Source organism: Ovis aries, chromosome 21 (assembly GCF_016772045.2).
Source record: "Ovis aries strain OAR_USU_Benz2616 breed Rambouillet chromosome 21, ARS-UI_Ramb_v3.0, whole genome shotgun sequence".
Taxonomy (NCBI): Eukaryota; Metazoa; Chordata; class Mammalia; order Artiodactyla; family Bovidae; genus Ovis; species Ovis aries.
Genome location: NC_056074.1, coordinates 16,172,326 through 16,184,846, shown reverse-complemented (window position 1 = coordinate 16,184,846; position 12,521 = coordinate 16,172,326). Strand labels below are relative to the sequence as shown.

The 12,521-nt window shown below is 41.7% G+C and overlaps 1 protein-coding gene and 1 non-coding gene across 20 annotated transcripts in view; one reads left to right on the top strand and one right to left on the bottom strand.

The window, feature by feature from the left end:
• Positions 1 to 12,521, bottom strand: part of PAK1 (p21 (RAC1) activated kinase 1) — a 161,780-nt gene that overhangs the window by 83,534 nt on the left and 65,725 nt on the right. For 2 of the 19 annotated variants that reach the window (XM_004019436.5, XM_012101716.4), the window contains exon 1: positions 12,293 to 12,490. The exons of 16 other annotated variants lie outside the window; for them this stretch is intronic. The gene's annotated coding sequence lies outside the window, so the exon portion shown is untranslated. Of the gene's footprint in view, positions 1 to 3,230; positions 3,372 to 12,292; positions 12,491 to 12,521 lie in introns of those variants that run through there. One more of the 19 variants, XM_042238207.1, reaches the window with a different exon arrangement.
• TRNAG-UCC (transfer RNA glycine (anticodon UCC)) lies at positions 851 to 923 on the top strand. Its single transcript has one exon. It is a non-coding gene; the product is annotated as a tRNA-Gly (tRNA).

Sequence of the window (12,521 nt, the reverse complement as noted above, 5' to 3'; positions counted from 1 at the left end):
TCTCCTTTAGAATGGACTGGTTGGATCTCCTTGCAGTTCAAGGGACTCTCAAGAGTCTTCTCCAACACCACAATTCAAAAGTGTCAATTCTTCAGTGCTCAGCTTTCTTCACAGTCCAACTCTCACATCCATACATGACTACTGGAAAAACTATAGCCTTGACTAGACAGACATTTACATACTAAATAAAACCAGAAAGGGATTCAGACAAACGTGCTCACCAACAACCACTTCTTTCTACTTTATCACATCTGGATTCCACAGCCACTAGTATAATACACAGTCAAGATAATCAAAGATTTTAAGATACCCATAACATCAAAGCCAGAAAAAATCTTAAAGGTCATCTAATCTGATCCCCTTACACAACAGGTAAGAATACAGAAGTCCAAAAAGCGCAGAGAAATTGCCTAAGACTACACAGAAATTTAAAGGTGAGGACTGGAACCCAAGTCTTCAGACACGCTGCCAAAGAATTTTCCAACTATACTTGAGGTAATTCTAGCCCCTCTGTACCTTCACTGACCTGAACTATGCTACTTCTGATTTACATTTAGATCAGTCAAATCTAGCCAGTGGCAAATATAGAAATATATAAACACATTTAGGCTGGACTTGGGATTGATATTTACTAAATGTCTGCCATGAGGTAAGCAACAAAAAAGATAAAATAATTTCCTGTTCCTCAAATAAGTCAAGTGAAAGTTAAGTACACCTTTTACTGCAGCTGTAGGTTCTTCATTCAAGTATAATTCAAACAAATAATTTTTAATGCATACTTACTTATAAGGTTCTATGCCAGAAACCAGGGATATAGAGATTATATAAACGAGTAGGGGCTTAGGGAAATTCCCTGGTGGTCCAGTGGTTAGGACCCTGTGCTTCCACTGCAGGGAGCCCAGGTTAGAACCCTGGTCAGGGAACTACGATCTTGCATGCTACGCAGCACAACCAAAAAAAAAAAGAGTAGGGGCTTAAAGAATAAATGGGTCAGATAGTAGTCTCTGACTCTAGACTATAAGAATTCGCTTGGGGCTTTTTAAAATACCCGATGAAGCACTTAAGAGAGGAAGTATGCTAATGCCCGCAATTTACTTTGAAATGCATTTTTTAAAAATAAGATACATTAATGGCTGACCATAGGGATGTGATATAATATACATGTTAATATATAATGGAAGTGATAAAGCAAGTTAACATGAAAATATTAATGACATAAGAATCTATATGGTGATTATATAGGCATTCACTATAAAATTCTTTCAACTTTGCTGCATGTTTCAGATTTTCCTTAAAAAGGGAGGGAGGGGTGGATACCACTGCTTGAACTCTGATTTTAATTGGTCTGGGATAGGCCCAGACACTGAAATATTACCTTGACCAAGGAAAACAGACAATAAATAAATAGAATGATTTTGATAGAGAACAATGATGGCAAGTACACTCCAGACCATAGGAATAACATAAGTGTGAGAGTATGGCGTTGTAGAATGTAACATGAAAGTGAAAAAAATAGGACACAGCAGAGAGGGCCTTTTATTTTCTGTAACGCATACAGCTATAGTCAGAAAAACGGTCCCTTCTAAGCAGTTCTAGATCTGTACAATGAAGCTCCATGTTAAAAATAAAAGATGACATGGTTGATTAAGAAAAGACTGAGAGATGACAATGAGAAAGGAGATATGGTCTGGAGGAGGGGACCAGCTGCTATTTGTCTGTACTGAGGACTCTGTGGTGCCTTGAGCTCACACAATGGGACTTGGAGCTTAGGAGAGGCCTCTAAATGCCTAAACAAAGTTGCCAAAATTCTTTAAAAGTATCCCCATAGAAGCTCCTGGACTAACTGTCTTTACAAACAGGGTTTCAGACATCACTTAGGTCTGATATTTTAATTACTAACATTAGTGGAATTTACAAGAAAACTTGGAAATCTGGTTGGTATTCTTTTCCTCATTCAGTCATGCAAACATTTATTCATCAAGCTGTGTTAGGTGCTGGAGGATAAAATAGTGAATAACTCAGAAGAAAAATCTCAGAGATGCTGCCAGTCACCCAGGGTCACACAGCTAGTGGGCAACAGAGCCAGGGACCTGAAATGAAATCTGTGTGACTATAGAGTCACCTCTCTTTCCACGGTACCATACCTTACTGTTCACTCAAGAGGCAAAGGAATGGACTACATAACCTCTAATAATACCTCAGGCCATTATTTAAATGAAGATGGGAAAGGAAAAAAGAAATAAAACCTATCTCATATATTAATCACATTTTTCAGTTCCAATAACTTAGAGCTGCTGAGACTTGCTTGACCAGCACTCCACCCAAGACTGGGGAGTGCATGCCCTTGACACCTGGTTATGAGAATCTGATCTTTAATTATATCGTGCCAGGAGGTTTTCTTTGGCAGGAGCCTGGAATGTTGCAGTCTTGAATTTGCTGAGGGATGTCCTTCTGACAAGTCAAAGACATTCCCGCTATGCAGCCTCCAGTCACTTGCACTGGTTTAGCAACAAGAAAGCAAGTGCTGAGATAGCAGGGAGGGAGGAAAACTGGAAGCTGGTTCTGGGCATAGAAAAACTACTTTAATTTCTGACCCCCAGTTTCCTCTTCGGTAAAATACAAGTAAGATTGTCTTTATCACAGACTCATTATGAGAATTTAAAAGCATATATAAAGTCCCCAGCATGCTGTCTGACACAAAATAGATATTCAATAAATACCTTTTATCTCCAATTACCGAACCAGTTTCATCTCTTTTATGGCTAAACTTCTCATTCCAGCCCAATGTGATTTCATGCTCTTGCCTTTGCCCACACTGTTCTCTCTGCCTAAAATGTCCCAACTTGTCTGCCAAGAAAATTCCTACTCATTCTTCAACACCCAGCTTGACTTACTTCCTCTACGAAACCTTCACACAGCCCTCCTATTTCTACCTTGCCCCAAATTTGATAGCATTTTATACATAATTCTGTGCAGCAGGTTCCATATTTCATGATATTAATCTCACCAGTCCATGAACAAGCCCTGGAACAAAACTAAGTACGATTAATGTCTATGTCCCCAAGACAGCACAGACCTGGCACAATTAGGTAACTAGTAATGGTTCACTGACTAAGGTAGCCTGGTTTAGAGAAGAAAAACACAGGGGCTGGAAGTATCTTATAAAGTCAGCTAATTTAAAATTTTCATTTTATAGTTCTATTATGAAACCCATGGGGTATGCAACTTACCTAAGATCATTCAATGAAACAGTGCAAAGGACATGACTAGCCTGATTATTCAGATTCTCTTAAAAATACTTTTTCCACTAATTATAACTTGAGACAGAATGAACAAAGAGCTGTATCTGGAAAACGTGGAAAAAATTGTACCTGTAAAGCAAAATGGAAAAAGCAGAGAGATACGGAGTCAAAGATTTAACTTACGCTGACCTATACCTTCACCCGCCCCTCACCCTACCAATAATACCACACATCTTCCTCACTCCTATCACCCCTGCAGATGACTTGCAGAAATCAACACCAACGGTCTTATAATCCTCTTCTATCATCTTGGACAATCCCTGACCTGCATCTCCAATGCAGGAGACAGAAGAGACGTGGGTTCAATCCCTGGGTCAGGAAGATCCCCTGGAGCAGAGGATGGCAACCCACTCCAGTATCCTTGCTTGGAGAATCCCATGGAGAGGGAGCCTGGAGGCCTACAGTCCACAGGGTCATAAAGAGTCAGACACAACTGAAGCGACTTACCATGCACACAGCCCAAGTTAACCATTATTCTCATGATCACACCCTAGACTTTACCCCAAAATGTTCACTGACTGATATCTGGAGTGAATCATCCAAACAAAACCTCCTATTCACGTAGCTCACCTGTTCAAGAACTTCCAAAAGCATTCCTAGACTTTATTTTGAGCTTCAATCCACTATCAGTTAGTCCCTACTGCCATCACTTCCTTTTTTCTCTAAACATAAATCACTTAAACATCAAAAAACATCAACTCCCTAAAACTCAAAAACAAAAACATGAACAACCCAATTCAAATATGGGCTAAGGATTTGGACAGACATTTCTCCAAAGAAGATAAATGCACATAAGCCAATAAGCACATAAAAAGGTGCTTAATATCACTAATATTTAGGCAAATGCAAGCCAAAACCACAATGAGATACCACCTTACATCCATTAGGATGGCTACTATCAAAAAAACAAAACAAAACAGAAAATAACAAGTGTTGATGAGGATGTGGAGAAACTGGAACCTTTATGCATTGCTGGTAGAAATATAAGATGGTATAGCCACTATGGAAAATAGTAAACAGTTCCTAAAAAAATTAAAATATTATAGAATTACCATATGATTCAGCAATTTTAATTCTTGGGTATATATCCAAAAATATTGAAAGCTGAGTCTGGAAAAGCTATGTGTACACTCATGTTCATAATAGAATTATTTACAATAGTTAAAATGTGGAAGCAACTCAAGTGTTCATCGACAGATAATGGATAAGAAAAATGTGGTATGGAATGGAATATTATTCAGAAAATGAAGGAAATTCTACAACATGCTATAACATTGATGAACCTCGAGGATTTTATGCTCAATAAAATAAGTCAATCACAAAAAGACAAATATTGTATAATTCCATTTACATGAGGTACTTAGAGTACTCAAAATTATAAAGACAGAAAGTATAATGGTGTTGACTAGGGACTGGGGAAAGGAAAGAATGAGAAGTTGTTGTTTAACAGGATAGAGTTTCAGTCTTACAAGATAAAAAGAGCTACGGGGATGGATGGTAGTGACGCTGTGCTGTGCTGTGCTTAGTCACTCAGTTGTGTCTGACTCTTTTCAACCTCATGGACTGTAGCCCACCAGGATTCCTCAGTCCATGGGGATTCTCCAGGCAAGGATACTGGAGTGGGTTGCCATGCCCTCCTCCAGGGAACCTTTCCAACCCAGGGATCAAACCCAGGTCTCCCTCATTGCAGCCGGATTCTTTATAGTCTGAGCTACCAGGGAAACCCAAGAATACTGGAATGGGTAGTCTATCCCTTGTCCAGGGCATCTTCCTGACCCAGGAATCAAACCTGGGTCTCCTGAATTGCAGGCAGATTCTTTACTGGCTGAGCTACCAGGAAAGTTCCATGGTGGTGATGGTTGTACAATAATGTATTTTTACACCACTGAATGGTACACTTTAAAGTTATTAAGATGGTAAACTTTATATTATGTGCATTTACCACAATAAAAAATAAAAAAGTAAGGAGAATTAGAATTTTCATCTCATAAATACATTACAATGTGCCAGAAGTGCACAGTGGTATCAACAGTTATATTATCCCATTAATCCAGGGTAAAGATCAGTAAAATGAGACTTAAGATATTAACTGTGGACACTGGATAACTGACTCTCAGTAAAATTTGTAGGATAATAAGATGGCTTATAATAGAATTTCTCTGCACATGTATATACTAAACCACCCTGATCAAAAAACAAGAACAATCTACCCCCTTGCCTCCTCTTCCTTTTTAAAATTCAAGCGGCAAAATCCCAACTTCAGGACAGTTGAGCTAAACTCTCTCCAAACTGCCTCTATACTAAAACAGCTGAGTATCCTAGAGAACACTACCTGGTTGACTGCTTTAGCTTGAAAATTATGATGCTCTTCCTACTTAAGATTGCTGCTGCTGCTGCTAAATCAGTTGGGATGCTCATCCACCCCTTCCCTCAGGCAATGATCCAACTTTCAATGAGAAAACCGAAATCTGCTCAGGAGAACTCTATCTTCTTACTCCTAAATCTGTATGTTTCCCTGCACCGGTACCACCCACTGTACCATACAATGAAGGAGGTGTCTCTTCTCTTATCAGAAGTTATCCTCCCCTTCTCTCTTCTCCCTCTACTCCTTCACTTGTACTCCCTCTCACCTGGAATGTTCTTCTCCTTCAGCAGCTACATTAATGTCCCTCTCTCTCTCACACACACAAACATATTCAGTCATTCAGCAAATATTAATACTCATTTAGCATCTATAATGTACCAATTCTAATCTAGCTGAATAGAACAAAGTCACTGTGTCCGTGGACTTTATGGATTGATTAGTAAGAGAAGCGAAGAAATAAATAAATAAATATACAATGTCAAGTCCATAATGAAAATTAAACAGTAGTTCACGTGAATATAAACGGACAGCGATGGGGGTGGTACATACAATAATGATCAGGACAGGATTCTCTGAGGAAAAGACACAAGACATGGATGAAATGCAACAGCAAATCACAGTAATATATGGAAGCATTTTAAGCAAAGAGAGCAGTAAGCACAAATGTCCTAGATAAGAAAATTTGGGGCATACAGAATAGCAAAAAGGCCAGCAATACAGAAGTTGAGTGAACAAGGAGAAATGTGGTTAACAGTTTAAGAGTAGAGATGTAGCCAGAGGTCAGAATATGCTGGACCTTACAGGCCACAATAAATTCGGACTTTGTAGCAAGTGTGAGAAGACACTCAAGAATTGATTTATGTTTTGAATAAACCACTATGGCTGCAGAGTACTGACTGCAGAGGAGCAAAGGAAAAGCAGAGAAACAATTAAGTTATCACAATAATTCATATGAGAACTGATGGTGGCTTAAATGGATCACAGTAGGCAGAGAGTACTTTGAAGGTAGAGCCAAATGACTTATTTAGAGACTAAATATACAGTGTAAGAAAAAAAGGAAAAACCAAGATCTCTAAACTTTTGGCCTGAGCTAGAATACTGGATGAATATAAACATGCTATGCATCTCCTATTCAAAGACACACACACACACACACACATCCCTTAACATTCACATACTCCTCCAAACACTATTTATTTCTTTGTTCCCCTTCATAACAGAGCTTCTCAAAAGAACTGTCTACTTATACTATCTCCACTTCCTCCCCTTCTGTTTGTCAACTAACACCCTACTATTCGGCCAAAAGTAGTCTTGTCAAGCCTCCTTGTCAATCATCTCCACGTTGCCAATCAAACGGTCGGTACTCTGTCCTCATCTTGCTCAACCTCCCAGCAGTATTCAGTGTAACTGACCTCCCTTCTCTTTCAAATGCTCTACTTTTTTGGCTTCTGGGAAAGCACGTTCACCTAACTTTCCCTCTATATTTCTGTCCATTCCTATCTCCTTTGTAGACTCTTCCTTCACTAGCTATCCTACACATGTCCCAGGCTAAGAAGCTCCTTTCCTCACACTACACTCTGTCCTAGATGTTCATCCATTCCCATGACTTAACATATCATCTATATGTTGATGAAACCCAAGTTTTTATCTTTAGTCCCAAAGCTTTTTCAGACCAATAACTATCTGTTAGATCAGCAGTCTCCAACCTTTTTGGTGCCAGAGACGGGTTTCACAGAAGACTATTTTTCCACAGACAGGGTGGGGGTGCAGAGCGGGGGTGGGGAGGTTCAGTTCAGGTGCTAATGCAAGTGATGATTCAGGCAATGTAAGTGATGGAGAGGGGCAGACGAAGTCTCACTTGCTTGCCTCCCGCTGTGTGGCACAGTTACTAACTTGGGCCCAAGAGTTGGGCGCCACTCTTTTAAATATTTTGCCTGCATGTCTCAGTTCAGTTCAGTTCAGTCGCTCAGTCATGTCCAACTCTTTGCGACCCCATGAATCACAGCATGCCAGGCCTCCTTGTCCATCACCATCTCCCAGAGTTCAATTAAATTCACCTTCATTGAGTCGGTGATGCCATCCAGCCATCTCATCCTCTGTCGTCCCCTTCTCCTCCTGCCCCCAATCCCTCCCAGCATCACAGTCTTTTCCAATGAGTCAACTCTTCACATCAGGTGGCCAAAGTACTGGAGTTTCAGCTTTAGCATCAGTCCTTCCAATGAACATCCAGGACTGATTTCCTTTAGGATGGACTGGTTGGATCTCCTTGCAGTCCAAGGGACTCTCAAGAGTCTTCTCCAACACCACAGTTCAAAAGCATCAATTCTTCAGCACTCAGCTTTCTTCATAAGTACCCTAAAGCTAATTTCAACAAATGGAATTCTGGGTTTTTACAACATCTATCATAAATCTTAATTATATTTGCTTACTTATTATACATCTCTCTCACTAAACAGTAAGCTTCACAAAGGAGCAACTCTGTCGTATTTATCAATGTATACATAGAAATTAAACAGGGCTTAATAACAGTAAACACCAAGATTTACTAGACCTTCTCTGTCTAGTAATAATTCACATGCTAACAGGAGAGACAGATACATAAACCCCAATGACAGTACAACATGGTAAGTGCCACTATGAGTGACAAGAGGATGCACATGAATCCAAACAAGGGGCTGTTAGAACTATACTCAATATTTTGTAATACTGATAAGGGAAAAGAAGCTGAAATATATATATATATAATTACATCACTTCACTGTACACCTGAAACTAACACAACATTGTAAATCAACCACACTTCAATGAAAAAAAATAAAAATAGAAGCTCTTAACAGCCTAGGAGTCAGGGAAGACTTTCTTAAGAAGGTAACTTCAAAGGTATTTCTGCAGGATAAAAGTAAGTATAGCTATAAAGTACCTACTATATACTTTCCTTTTTTATATATAATTATTTTAAACTTTATAACTCAAGATATTTAAAAATATCTTCTATTTTATATATGAATACTAGAAAGATTAAAAACCAACTACTTAGTAGGTGAACTGAGGTCAGTTTAGTTTCAATCCCTTTCCCCCTTCCTTCTTTTGTTTTGTTTTTTGCTATAGCACAAGGTATCACTAAAAATACTTCTCATGCTTGCCACCTACCATTTGTTTGACCTTAAAGAAAACACTGTGTTTCTCAGGTGGTGCTAGCGATAAAGGACCTGCCTGCCAACGCAGGAGACATAAGAGACGTGGCTTCAATCCTTGAATCAAGAGGATCCCCTGGTGGAAGACCTGGCACCCCACTCCAGTATTTCTGCCTGGAGAATCCCATGGACAGAGGAGCCTGGCCGGCTACCGTCTCCAGGGTTACAAAGAGTCAGACACGACTGAAGCAACTTAGCACACACGCACACAAAGAAAACACTAAACCTCTCAACCTCAGTTTTCAGTACAGGGCTCAATTACCAGTCTCTAAAGCAAAGCATCCTCTTCCTAGCCCCTTTCTTTCATTATTAAGGATTGAGGCTCAGTTTTAAACTAGTCAGTGAACAACCCTTGGCATTTTCTCCAGGCTGCAACATCTGAGCATTTTTCATGGCTGAAAATACACTTAGGAACAATCACAGTAACATCTATGCAGCACTTCACAGTTTACAAAGTCTTTTCACACATTTATTATTTCATTTGATCCTTACCAACCCTATGAGTTATTAAATACCTATTTTACAGAGGCCAATGGAAATAAAATGCTTCACCTAGCTCCATTTGGTCTCTCGGCTCTACAGTCTGCCAGAAATTGAATTAAGAAATTGGAGGGGTGCAGAAGGGGAGGGGAGTACAAATGACTCATACAGGGAGCTCAGCATCAAGTCCCCCAAGTAGCCCAGAGGCAGGAGAAGTTAACAAGGAAAAAGTGTATTTCTCTTCCAAAATAATGAGCGTTTGGCCATGGCACAGTGACCTATCACAGGAGTCTGTTCTTTTTTCATATCAGCAGCACCTAGAGTCTAGCCTCACAGATAGGCAGAAAGGAAAACATAAGAAAACCCTCTGTACACTGTATGTACACACAGAGTCAGAAGATAATGTGGTATAAAAGCACAGGTATCACCTTTAGAGAAGACCTGAGTTTAGGGTCTAGCTCTGCCACTTACTGAATCAAAAGTCCCCTCCTCTGCATTATTATAGTTCCTTGTGTTTCTCTTACATCACATATCATTATCACATGAGGTTTCAGATACCCCCTCTTAGACTTGCACTGGAAGTCAGCAACTTAGTTCAATTTCCATTTTTGCATCCCCAACACCTGGTACCAAAACTAACATAGATGGTTCAGAGAAGGTTTAAGGATGAACAGATATCATATTCAAAGCTTTTTGTACATAAGCACACTGTCTAGACAGTAAGTATATGTATAATAGCAATCTTGCCTTGTTATCTCTGCTTTCCCTCTCACTGTCCCAGACTGAGGACACTCCTGAAAAAAAGTTTACTGAGGAGAAAACAAATAAGCCCAAAAAGCTAGTTTTCAGAGAGAAAGAAAATTAATGTATATGGTCCTCTTTCCCAGACTACAGTGTTTCCCAATACAGCAATCTCTAGCCCTAAACAACCCCTACCTTATCCAGGCCACTCTCTTCTTCAAAAGACCACTGTTCTTCTCCCTCAGGATTCCTCCTTCTCTCCCTCCAACCCACTCCTGCTATGCTCCTCTTCTTCCCTAGGTTCACAGGTCTGCCTCGCTTCCTTCAGGTCAGCAAAGCTTCTAAGCTGCCAAAGAGTCTTTGTGTGTCTCCTAGTTGCTCACCATTTCCCTGGTGGCTCAGATGGTAAAGCATCTGCCTACAATGAGGGAGACTGGAGTTCGATCCCTGGGTCAGGAAGATCCCCTAGAGAAGGAAATAGCAACCCACTCCAGTACTCTTGCCTGGAAAATCCCATGGACGGAGGAGCCTGGTAGGCTACAGTCCATGGAGTCACAAAGAGTGGGACATGACTGAGCAACTTCACTTTAGTTGCTCATCTCACTAAACAAAGTTAGAGCCTCCAGAAAACTCTTGCCCTTCTCCCACCCCAGTTCCTAAGTCCTCCCCGTCCCATCTGGCTTACTCATTCTGCCTCTGGGAAATGAGGTGGGGGACAAATCCAAGAAGAAAGACTACTTACTGTTGGGCCCAAAGCAAGGCAAAGAGGCAGTAAGGAGAGACTGGAGCTTGGGGAAGATAGATTCGTGGTGAAAGGCAAAAGTAAGGGAGGGAATAGTGTTTGGATTTCACTAACACCATAGCAAAAGTCCCTGCAAACCAGTAACCTGCCAAGAATGAGAAAGCTGGACCGAAAGGAAAAGAGAAGAAAGCCTAACCAAGAAGAGAAGGACGCAAGAGAAAAACTGGCTATGGAGGGGAAAGAACTAAAAAGGGAAAGTACGAGAGGAAAGGCGAGCAGGAAAAAGAAAATGGGAATGGGAGAAAAAATGGGTAGGGCATAGGACAGGAAAAATGATCAGGAGTAGGAAGTAGAAAGGCAAGTGGTGAGAAGATAAGGTGGTAGAGTCATAGAAAAACTGGGGGAAGAAGGCAGTCCAAAATCATCAAGGCAGGTTAGTATCAGTCTGACATGTGTTTCTTGGTGCCAGATGATCATGATTAAGACATTACACAATCTCAAGGTCTGTCATTAGCTCGACATTCTAAGGAGGAAGTTCCAGAGAAGACAGCTACGTTTAAAGCAGCTTTATGCCCAAGTATCAAAGAATTGGCCAATTTGGAAAAAAACTATTAATATACCTTGACCTGCTTCTTCCCAGCTCTGTCTCCCTACGACCAATATACCTACACTCAATACTTTAAAAATCACCATTCTTAACCTCTGCCTTGTCCATGAAGCCACAGAGTCCTGAGCAGCCCAGTAAGATGCCATTCAAAAGACTGGATGGAAGAAAAGGTACTAAGATCTGTTTCCCAAGTTTGCCTATCTCCTACAGTGTTGAGGGGGACATTTCTGCCTTCTACTCTAGGGCTTTTACCAACTTGCCTGTCCAAAAGGCAGTTTGGCAGTCTGAAAATGCCAGTCACAAACAAAATGTCAAGCCCTTCGCTGCACAGATAAGGAAACTGAGGCCCACAAACTCGGGTCTCCTGGATTGTAGGCAGATGCTTTACCATCTGAGCCACCAGAGAAGTCCTTAAAGGCTGCCTAAACAGGACTAATTCCCCTTCACCCCAGGTCTCTCATCTCTCAGTTCACTCCACCTCTTAACAAGTCATTTATAATACAGTGCCCCTCCTCAGCACCAGAGAGAAAAGCCCCCTCGGTCCGGCACGACAGCAGCTAATCCAAAGCAGGCGGAAGCATCACCCCAGCCGCCAAGCAGAAGGGTGCTTGCAAAGGAGCAAGGATCCTCAGGCAGAGCAAGTTCCCCAAAACCAGCTTCCCCTTCAGAGCCTTCCCTACCCAGGGCTCTGGTTCCAGCCCTGGCCTAGCCCTGGGTGGGCTCATCTGAGCATTCCACCATAAACCCGTTCTATTACTTAGGGTCTCCGGACCCGCGTCACCACTCCCCGGAAACCAGCAGAGCCGTCCCCCCTCCCCAGCACCGCCCAGCTAAGCATGCCCTAGGGTGGGCCAGCATTACCTGGTCGGGGAAGCCGGCCCCGGCATCTCTGCCTGCGGTTTCTGTCGCAGAGCCGCACCTCTCCCACGCCTGGTCGGCTGCGCGACACCCAGGCTCCACCCGGGCAGCTATACTTGGCTAGGGCCCGGCTCGCAGCAGCTCAGCCGCCGGAGCTCTGGCTCCGGGGTGCAGCACACTCCCGCCCTCACAGGGCGCAGCAGAGGCTCCGCTCCGGGGTTGGCGAAGCAGA